Source organism: Lissotriton vulgaris, chromosome 5 (assembly GCF_964263255.1).
Source record: "Lissotriton vulgaris chromosome 5, aLisVul1.2, whole genome shotgun sequence".
NCBI lineage: Eukaryota > Metazoa > Chordata > Amphibia > Caudata > Salamandridae > Lissotriton > Lissotriton vulgaris.
This window is the reverse complement of record NC_141693.1, coordinates 637959834-637969194: the sequence shown is the minus strand read 5'-3', so window position 1 is coordinate 637969194 and position 9361 is coordinate 637959834.

The window sequence follows — 9361 nt, the reverse complement described above, 5'->3', positions numbered from 1 at the left end:
ACATATGGACAGTGTAGTCAAATCGAAAAGTAGAACATTTGACATTAATATATAGTATATCTACTGCAATGTACAACAGAAAATAGACCATATACTAACCAGATCTTACCATGGAAATGGTGATCTGACCAGATAGCCAAAAACCAGATCGCGAGTGTTCGCAGCAAATTGAGAGTCCACGTTTGCAAAATTAACTCTTGGAAGATTAACTAGAGATTAACTCACAGTTACTATGCACTCTACTCCTCTGTCTATGAACTGCGGTGGTGTTCTTACCTCCAGCGGGTACGCTGTGAAATTATTTGCAGTCTGTCAATCGAAATTCCTCATGGCAAAATTAACTCCAGTTCAGTTTTTCCTGCTGCCAGAAGGGGACCCGGACCAGAGGTCTCAGCCCACATCACGGCTGACGCGGGACACCCGTTCAGTTTTTCCTGCTGCCAGAAGGGGACCCGGGCCTGCAGTATCAGCCTGCATCATGGCCGATGCCACCAATGTCATTTTCCTGCACCCGGAGGCGCTACAAAACCCTTTGCGGGCTCCCGCTGTGCGGGTAGCACAGGGGCTGCACCTGGGCGAAGCCCGGGCCATGGGCGGGCCCGTCTTTGCCCATCAGTGTCCGGAGGAGGCCGGGCTGGGCCACCCCTCTGTCATCCACCACAAAGACACAGATTTGGACTCGGTCTATCTTGCCAAATCCCCTGCTCTAGAGGTACTGTGCATCTAATTCTATTGTCTCCTATCCTGGGTATCTTCATGAAGGACTAAACTGGATCCTGATCCCCCTACACAATTGCTACACCCATCGTCTCCCAAATATGGAACTTTGAGTGCAAGTCCGATTTCACCAAATGCTGGCTAGCCCATGAAACAGACTTTGCTCTAGTTTTACTACTAGTTCCTCCATACATCTGACCTATGGGAAGAAGAAAGACTATGGAGGATAGTGTGGGCGAGGGCGAAGTGAGCAAAAGTGATATAGTTCATAAGGGGGAAAAAAGCTCGAAAGTTTTCCAAACATGCAGATAGCAAATGCGTAATGGATCGGATAGACATGTTTATTGAGGAGTGCGAGGACATATTAGCACTTGAGACAAATGGACGGGCAGCTAGAAAGAGCTCCCCACCCAGATCTACACATGCCAATAGCGAAGGCCCAAATTGACTTGTTGCTATTCCGGACATGTTCCTTAAGGCAAATATAAAAAGGCCCATCCCCCCAAGTGGTGAGCTAAAGCTAAACCAAGGGAAGACGGGTGATCCGCCTCACTGCAAGCCCCCCCCCCCAGTCCTTCCACCGTAGCAGAAGACAATAACCTACATCATGTGTAAAAAGAGGTGTGCAGTATTATCTAATGCCACAGAGGAAGGGACACCTCAGGTATCTAAGACACCTCTAGCAAGTACCACAGGGACCACAACAACCCACACCATAGACCTCCAGGAGGTAACTGAGATGGTGCTAATGCTATGGGCTGAAATAGGAGCCATGAAAGTGCAGATCGAGGATCTACTCTCAATGGTTAAACCCTTATCAAAAAATAGTTCTTCCTGCACCGTTTGCACTTGCACCACCACTCATCCCACTGTTCTATTGTCACCTAGCCAGACATCCGATAAAAAGAAAGGAAACGCTATCCTCCAAAATAGTGACAAACACAAAGGCAGTACACTGTTTTCTGATGTGGGGAATTTTATAAAGTCGGTACCCCCACCACCAACCTCCAAGCGGGTTCAGAATACTTTTACAAACACCATTGTTCATCAAGCTATAAAATTGAATCCCGCAGGACACTGAAAAAACTATCTCCCCGTGATAGAGGATTGCACCATAGTCAGTCCCAGAACTTGCAGAATAGAACTCACATGGGCCGGTAGGAACAGAATGTAGACAAAGCACAAATCACGACCAGAATCTACATGGTAAATGTCCCCAAGGGTGATACAAGTAAAGGTAGACAACAAGCTGACTCACTAACAAACAAAGCCATCCTTTGGATTAGGCATGTTAGGGGTTGCCATTCAGTAAACAGGGAGGATATTATCAAGGTGCACAGACTTTCTTCTTGTACCCAACAGTTAGACTGCATTGAACTCACCCTCAATAGGAAGGAATCAGTTGATAATCTTTTTGCCTTAGAGTTTCGAACCTGCTCCCCCAATTCATCATCCATCCAGCTTAGGCAAGCTCCGCTGAGTAGTCACTCTAGGCACTCTACTGGACAGGCGCCCAGAATGCCGTTGGGCTGTTCCACATTAGAGAACGTTGATTGACTAGATGGCATGCATCATACAGGTGTAGACGTGATGGAAGATTTACCAGTGACAAGGGATAGTTGGCCCACAACACACCTCGTTGGCACTGATGACGATAGACCCGCAGGGCTCCTGGGAAGGAGCATCATACCACCAGTTCCTATGGAGAGCAGTGGGGATAATAGTTGTACATCTCCTGCGAATTTAGCAGGCTCATTGCCATTGTCACCTCGCAACAATTTTAAGTGGGGCATATTTTTGTTGTGGAACATAGCAGGGCTGGGTGCAAAATTATCTTCCCCGGAGTGGCATGCCTTGATTGAAGGGTATGACATTTGTTTATTTCAAGAAACTTGGCTTGTGGCTCCATAATTTTTCGCAGCCTATCTGAATTACTACATCCAAGTGGTGAGAGAGGAAAAAGGTCGCCCTCTAGGAGGACTGAGAATATGGGTGCAACAAGAACTGGGAATTAATTTTGAGGAGCTTCCAACCAAGAATAATGACATTCAGGCCATCTGCCTGAAACTTGACCGACTGGAGAATGTAGACATATATAATGTATATGCGAGAGGAACTAGAGGGAGGAAGTCGGGAGTTATAGCGGGTCTCAATGATCTTCTCGATATCCACTCAGCAGACACCAATGTTATCATTGGGGGTGATTTTAATATCACTTTTTATTCCCTTGATGACGAGGAAGGAAACCTCCTAGAGGAAGGAGATGTGCAATGGGTATCCTGAAACTGGGTCTTACACCCATAAAAAAATGGTCTGAATTGGCCTTACAGATTAATTCTATCTGTTTAGGAAAGGGCTTTCTGGTGGGAAATGGCAGTACCCTATTAGACAAACTAGGGGCAAATACCTATAGCAATGGATCCGTGGCTAGTTGCTTAGACTATATATTAATTTGTCTGAAATTATGGCATACTCTTGGTGACATGGTAGTCATCGACAGATTGGAGAGCGACCACAACCCTTTATGCGCAACCCTGGGTTTTTGACAACAGCAGACACCCTCACAGACGGCGTGTGACTTGTATTCTTGTGATGTAGTCCCCACCAACAATATGAGGCGTCTAAAATGGTCAAGTATAGTAGAAAAGTCAGAATCCATAGCTAACATTACTAAGGAAATAGACAATGCTTTGATAGAGCTAGAGTCTATTATGGCCAAGAACTAAATACTAGAGCATACTACCCAGTTCCATAACAAATTGAATTCGTCATCTATTTGCGCACACATTTCCACAAGAGATGTAAGCCGAATAAAATAGCAAAGAGGAAAGCCAGTCTCTGGTTCAACAAGAACTGTAGGCAGGCAAGAGAATTGGTCGGGGAAGCAATAAAAAAGGGGGAGGCCTCCAAAGTGCGAGCAGCAAGGCAAGCCTATAAGAATGCTCAGAAAAAGGCCAAACAATCATGGGATGAGAAAAGATGGCAAGATCTAAAGGAGGCGTGTTCCCGAAGCAATAGTAAAACGTTCTGGAATGTAGTGAAGTGGAATTGAGGCAGTCATCTGCAACATACTCACAACCATGTAGCACTGGAAGATTGGGTAAACTTTTTCAAACCACAGCATGTCCGTAGTCACATTGAGCCAAACATGGAGAATCCCATCCATGTGCTATACCAAGAAGAGGCATTTAATATCATCAATGTCAATGCAGCACTGGGGTATGTAGTAGGAGGGAGGGCACCAGGCCCTGATGGCATCCCTGCAGACATGTTCTTACATGACAAAAATAGGTTGAGCAGATACATCCTGTTGCTGGCCAACCTGGTAGCGAAAGGGGCCCCTGTTCCAGACTCGTGGAAAGGGGCAGAAATAATCCCATCTATAAAAGGGAGATAAATCACAGCCTGGTAACTATAGGCCTATTACCCTGATTGACTCCCTACAAAAGATAATGGGCAGGCTAACCCTTAACCAGATCTAGGAGTGGATTGATAAAAATATCATCCTATCCCCTCTACAGGCAGGCTTTCGGGCATATACCAGCACCATTGATCAGTTGTTACGCTTCATCTTGTTGCACTGGAAGAAGGTTGCCCTGGGCAAAGGCAGCTTGTATGCCACCTTTGTTCACTTAAAGTCAGCATTCGATCTTGTTCCTAGATCTAAACTATGGGCTATCTTGCATGAAATGGGGATCCCACCTAAATTAATCACAGTAGTTGTGAGACTGCACGTAGATAACTATGCCAAAATACGGTGGGGCACCCAGGGTATTGTTATCAGCTCCTTCCCAGTAGAGAGAGGTGTACTACAGGGTTGCATGTTCTCACCCAGCCTGTTCTCCCTATTTATCAATGGTATAGTAAACTATATGGAAGCAGAGACCACTGCTGCCCGTCATTAGCTGGCAAGAAAATACTGATTTTAATGTTCGTGGACGACACATTGATTATTTCAAAGACCCCGAGTGGTCTTCAACGGGCACTGAAAATCTTTGAAGAATTTGGTACCACTCGTGGACTGGAAGTCAATGTGTTGAATACAAAATGTATGTACTTTAACCCTCACAGAGCTTTTAAAAGTAAATTACTAATGAACAATTACCATTGGACCAGGTAAAAGCATTAACCTGGGGGTCAATGTCCAAAACGACCTAAAATGGAAACAGCAAATAGACCTGGCCACATTCAAGCACCGGCAACTGTCAGGAGTCCTAAACCAGCAGTACAACACCTCACTGACTAAACCAATTAGTCCAGTGCTCCAGGTATACAACATGAAGGTGGTAAACTGCACTCTTTAGAGCTGAGCTTTGAGGGTATAAAAATCTGTCCAGCCCTACCATTGTAAGAAAATAGGTTTCTGTGTAACATTATAAACCTCCCCCAAAGTATGCCAGCGTGTCCCCTACTTTATGATTTGGGAAAAAAGCCCCTGGCTGAGGTTGCTAAACTACACCTCTTACTATACTGACGCAGGCTCTGGACAACTCCCGACTTGATTAGCATCCAGCAGTAGAGTTTTAATGGTAATTGTTTTTAACGGTTGTTCCTAGCGATAGATAATAATCTTTTTAGGGATCCTTTTCATATGTCATGATGATTTGATCATATTTTCTAAACAAGCTTTATAACCATGTTTTACACAATGTCAATGATATGAAGTATTTTTATAATAACATGTTTTTTATTTTGCTTTTAAGACTAATTGTCGAATAAAGCTTGTTTTACCTGAGATTACCTTACAGTTAGTAAGGAATCTGCTACTCTAGCTTCAAACTAAGGTGGTGTTCTGACATTAAGCGGTGCGCTATGAAGTACTCGAGGTCTCCTCTGTAATGGAAATATCTCTGAGTGCGGAAAGCCACTAAAACCGGAAGTGGTTTAAATACGTAAAAGACGAGGAACCACTAGAATGCTGACTTAACAATACTGAAACTTTATTGATATCTGTGTCAATAACAAAATGTCTTATACTCAGAAAATAATCTATGCGAGGTCGATTGCAAAGTGATCTATGTATATACTAAAGTGAGCAAAAACGAAACAAATTTATAAACTTGTTAGAGATGTGAGGCCAAGTGCCTAAGGATAGTAAGTCCCAGGGTCGAAATCTTTTCAGTAGCAGTTTGGTTAATAAAAACGCTAAGGACGAAAATGTACCATACAAGTTAACAACGAAAAAGTAGTGTATTGGTGGCAAAATGAAGGTACGAATGGCCGTAAACAAGAAAAAACGCCAAAATGTTCCAGTACCACATATCAAAACAAGGGGAAAAGGAAGGGCAAGGATATAGTCAAAATCAAAAAATAAAGTGTATGCCCTGGTCGAGTGTGAAAAAAATCGCAAAAAGAAACATTAAAGAAGGGCTGAAGTAGGGGAGTAGGCAGTTTCAGTAGGGCATGGTAGGTAGAAAAGGAAAAAATAATAGACTAAAAAATATATATAATAAGGTGGAGAAGAAAAAAGGCATGGAAAACTATAATACAATATAGTACAATATAGTGAACAACAATTAGGTCTCAATGTATATACTTCCAATATCATCACAACAATGTGTACAAGTGTAAAGAAATGTCTCAATTAGAAAGAGAGAATACTCTAAAATATGTGATTGACTATAGTACAAATACTGTAAGACCTGAAAACCTTCGTCATAAATACACAGGATAAAACAAAGGTAAAGGTCTTACAGTATTTGAACTACAGTCAATCACAATAGTTACTGTGAGTTAATCTCTGGTTAATCTTCACAGGAGTGAACTTGGACGCTCAATTTGCTGCAAACACTTGCGTTCCGGTTTTTGGCTAACTGGTCAGATCACCATTTCCATGGTAAGATCTAGTTAGTAAATGGTCTCTTTTCTGTTGTACATTGCAGTAGATTCACTATATCTTAATGTCACATTTTCCACTTTTAGATTCGACTACACTGTTCGTATATATGATTGACTTTTAATTTGGCTTTTTGAAGCCTCAACCAGCCGGGTTGGAATGATCACCAGCAGTGCAGTAAGCGCTCTCATTATTTTCATATTTGTTACATTTTCTGCCTCGGTTATTTTTAGGCACTCACTTCTGCCTTGGTCTTTTTCTCCCAATATTCCTTTATTTTTTCACAGATTTCATTATCATCTACTTCGCATTCAGGTAGCATGTTTTTTTTTTTACTTGTATGTATCTAGACATACACGTTCTTCATTTTGAAATGGGTCTTCTTCCCCTTCCCGATCTGGGTCCGTTGCCTTCTAGCTATACTGTTATTTTTTTCTATCTCACCCACTGTTGAACTTTACTATATAATTCTATCAATAGGAGATGCATATTTCTCACTACAGCACTATCTCAACATGTTTAGTATAAAAGTGCTGACCATGTCACTTGAATATCATTTTGTGTTTGGATAACTTATTGAATCACAGTAAGTTGCAATTGGTTGTTGTGTTTGTAGGGTTTCCATTTAAGGTGTTGTGTCACCACCACGCCTTTTAAAACTGTTTACGTATTTCTGCAGTGCTTTTTTTGGTTATTACTTTGTGTTTATAGAATCCTTTGTATCCTACCCAGCCCTGAGGAAGTGACAGGAGCATTTACATAAGCGACTAAACACATGTTGGCTGGTTTTTCGTTTGCTCTTGAGGAATAAATCATGAACATTATTATAAATTCTTCAGATGTAGAAATTGACATCACCTCATAATGATTGATACCTTAATTCATGTGTGCTCAAGTTTATGCGTTTCATTAACTTGTTGTAGGGCATCCTACATGTATCAAGGGGTTTAAGGGATTTTCCTCTTTCCTGTTTTGGCACTGTAGTGGAATTATTTCTTGATAAAACATTTGCGTCTACACAGCTGAGCGCCAGAATTCCCGGGTCATGCCAAACGCTCTAGCCTGTGCAATTTGCACCAATCTATACTTACAATATTATCATACAGATGTGTTTCTTTACATTTCTTAAATGTCAACACTACAGATATATGCTTTGCATTTTGATATTACATTGTTTGTAAGAGAGATTTATAAATGCACAGATTGTGTGCTTATTTAACAGACAAGTCAATAGGTAACAGGTATAAGTGTAGCTTACCATCAATTGTGTCCACAACGGTGTTGGTTTTGTTAGCTATCAAGCAGCAGAAGCAGGACTTAGAAGATAGGTTCCATGGTGGAACAGGAAGTGTGTAAGTGAGAAAAGGCGAGTTTCTTCCTCATATCCGTTCCATTTCGCCAACTTAAGTGTGGGGGTTTTAATGCCACAGTCACGTCGGAGGAAAGGCACATCATGATTGCCCACTTTTGCCTATCCCGTGGTCAAGATTTCATAGAAGTGATGGCGGGTCTGTGGCAGTCTTACACCTATGTACCCGCTAACATCTAAATTGGACATTTGGACCACCAAGTCACTGGGCTGTAAGACAGCCAAAAATGACACAGTGGAATTCGATCCACCAAGGTCTAAATCAGGCCCTTCATCCCCTATTGGGCTATTTTAGGACACTTGGGTTGGCAAACTGCATCAGTGAAGGACACAGATGCCAAGCCAAATTCCAGATACCATGGTGGAATGTCTATGACAGTACCCTGGCACAGGAAGCCAAGACAAAACAACGCAGTGGAAGGATGACACACTTCCTTCCAATCCATACCAGGTAGAACTCAACCTACATTATTTTATTTTATTGAAGCACTAGAAAAAGAACAAATCTACCAAGAACTGAGAATATAACAATCTAATACCAAATTCGCCCTAAACTTAATAAAAAAATAAAAAAAGTAAGACATGCTATAATGTAAATAATAGCCCAATTATCCTTTAAAATACATATTAACCCAACAAAAACCTTAAAAACGACAACATACTCTAACACACAAACCAAAAGTGTTTTTTTTTATAATAATATGAATATTCTATTACATAGTGAAAAAAGTTATATACAATCTAAAAGAAATAATCACTGATATATTAAAAATAAAAAGATGAACAATTAAAATATATACTACTAACCAACTTAAAAACAAATTCATGTCATAGCATCTAATAAATACAACACATAATGCAAACAATTCTGCATAATAATAACATGAACATAACATAACAATTCAATATCACATTTCCCACCCACAATAAAAAAAAGTGTATAAAACTAACTGTTTTGTAGCTGCAGATCTCTGACCATTGCCATATAAGAAAAAATAGTCATCCACCAAATACTGACAAAAACAAATTCGAACAGCTGAAAAATAAAAGCAAAAATGGTAACAGTCCAATTAAAATCCTACGAAGTAATCCAAATTCTATAGGTTCCATGAGGAAAAAAGTTTTAAAGAAATACCGCTCCAGGGAATCAGAAAAAAAGGAATTGACAGTAAAAACAATTGGTTTATAATGAACCAAAACGGATTTCCTTTAAATAAAAGTCCAACTTCCAATCACAATTTTTCAGGGACAAACAACTGTAAAAGATACATTAAACAACCACCCGCACAATGCATTACCACCCTCGGAAACTCACCTACCCCCGCATACCATGCCAAGAACCACAGCATCATACTCAACTCATCACTCACCATGAACAGCCAGTTCAATGTTGTCACCTCCAGCTGCTTCAACACCCTCTGCAAGACCTTCAAGAGGAT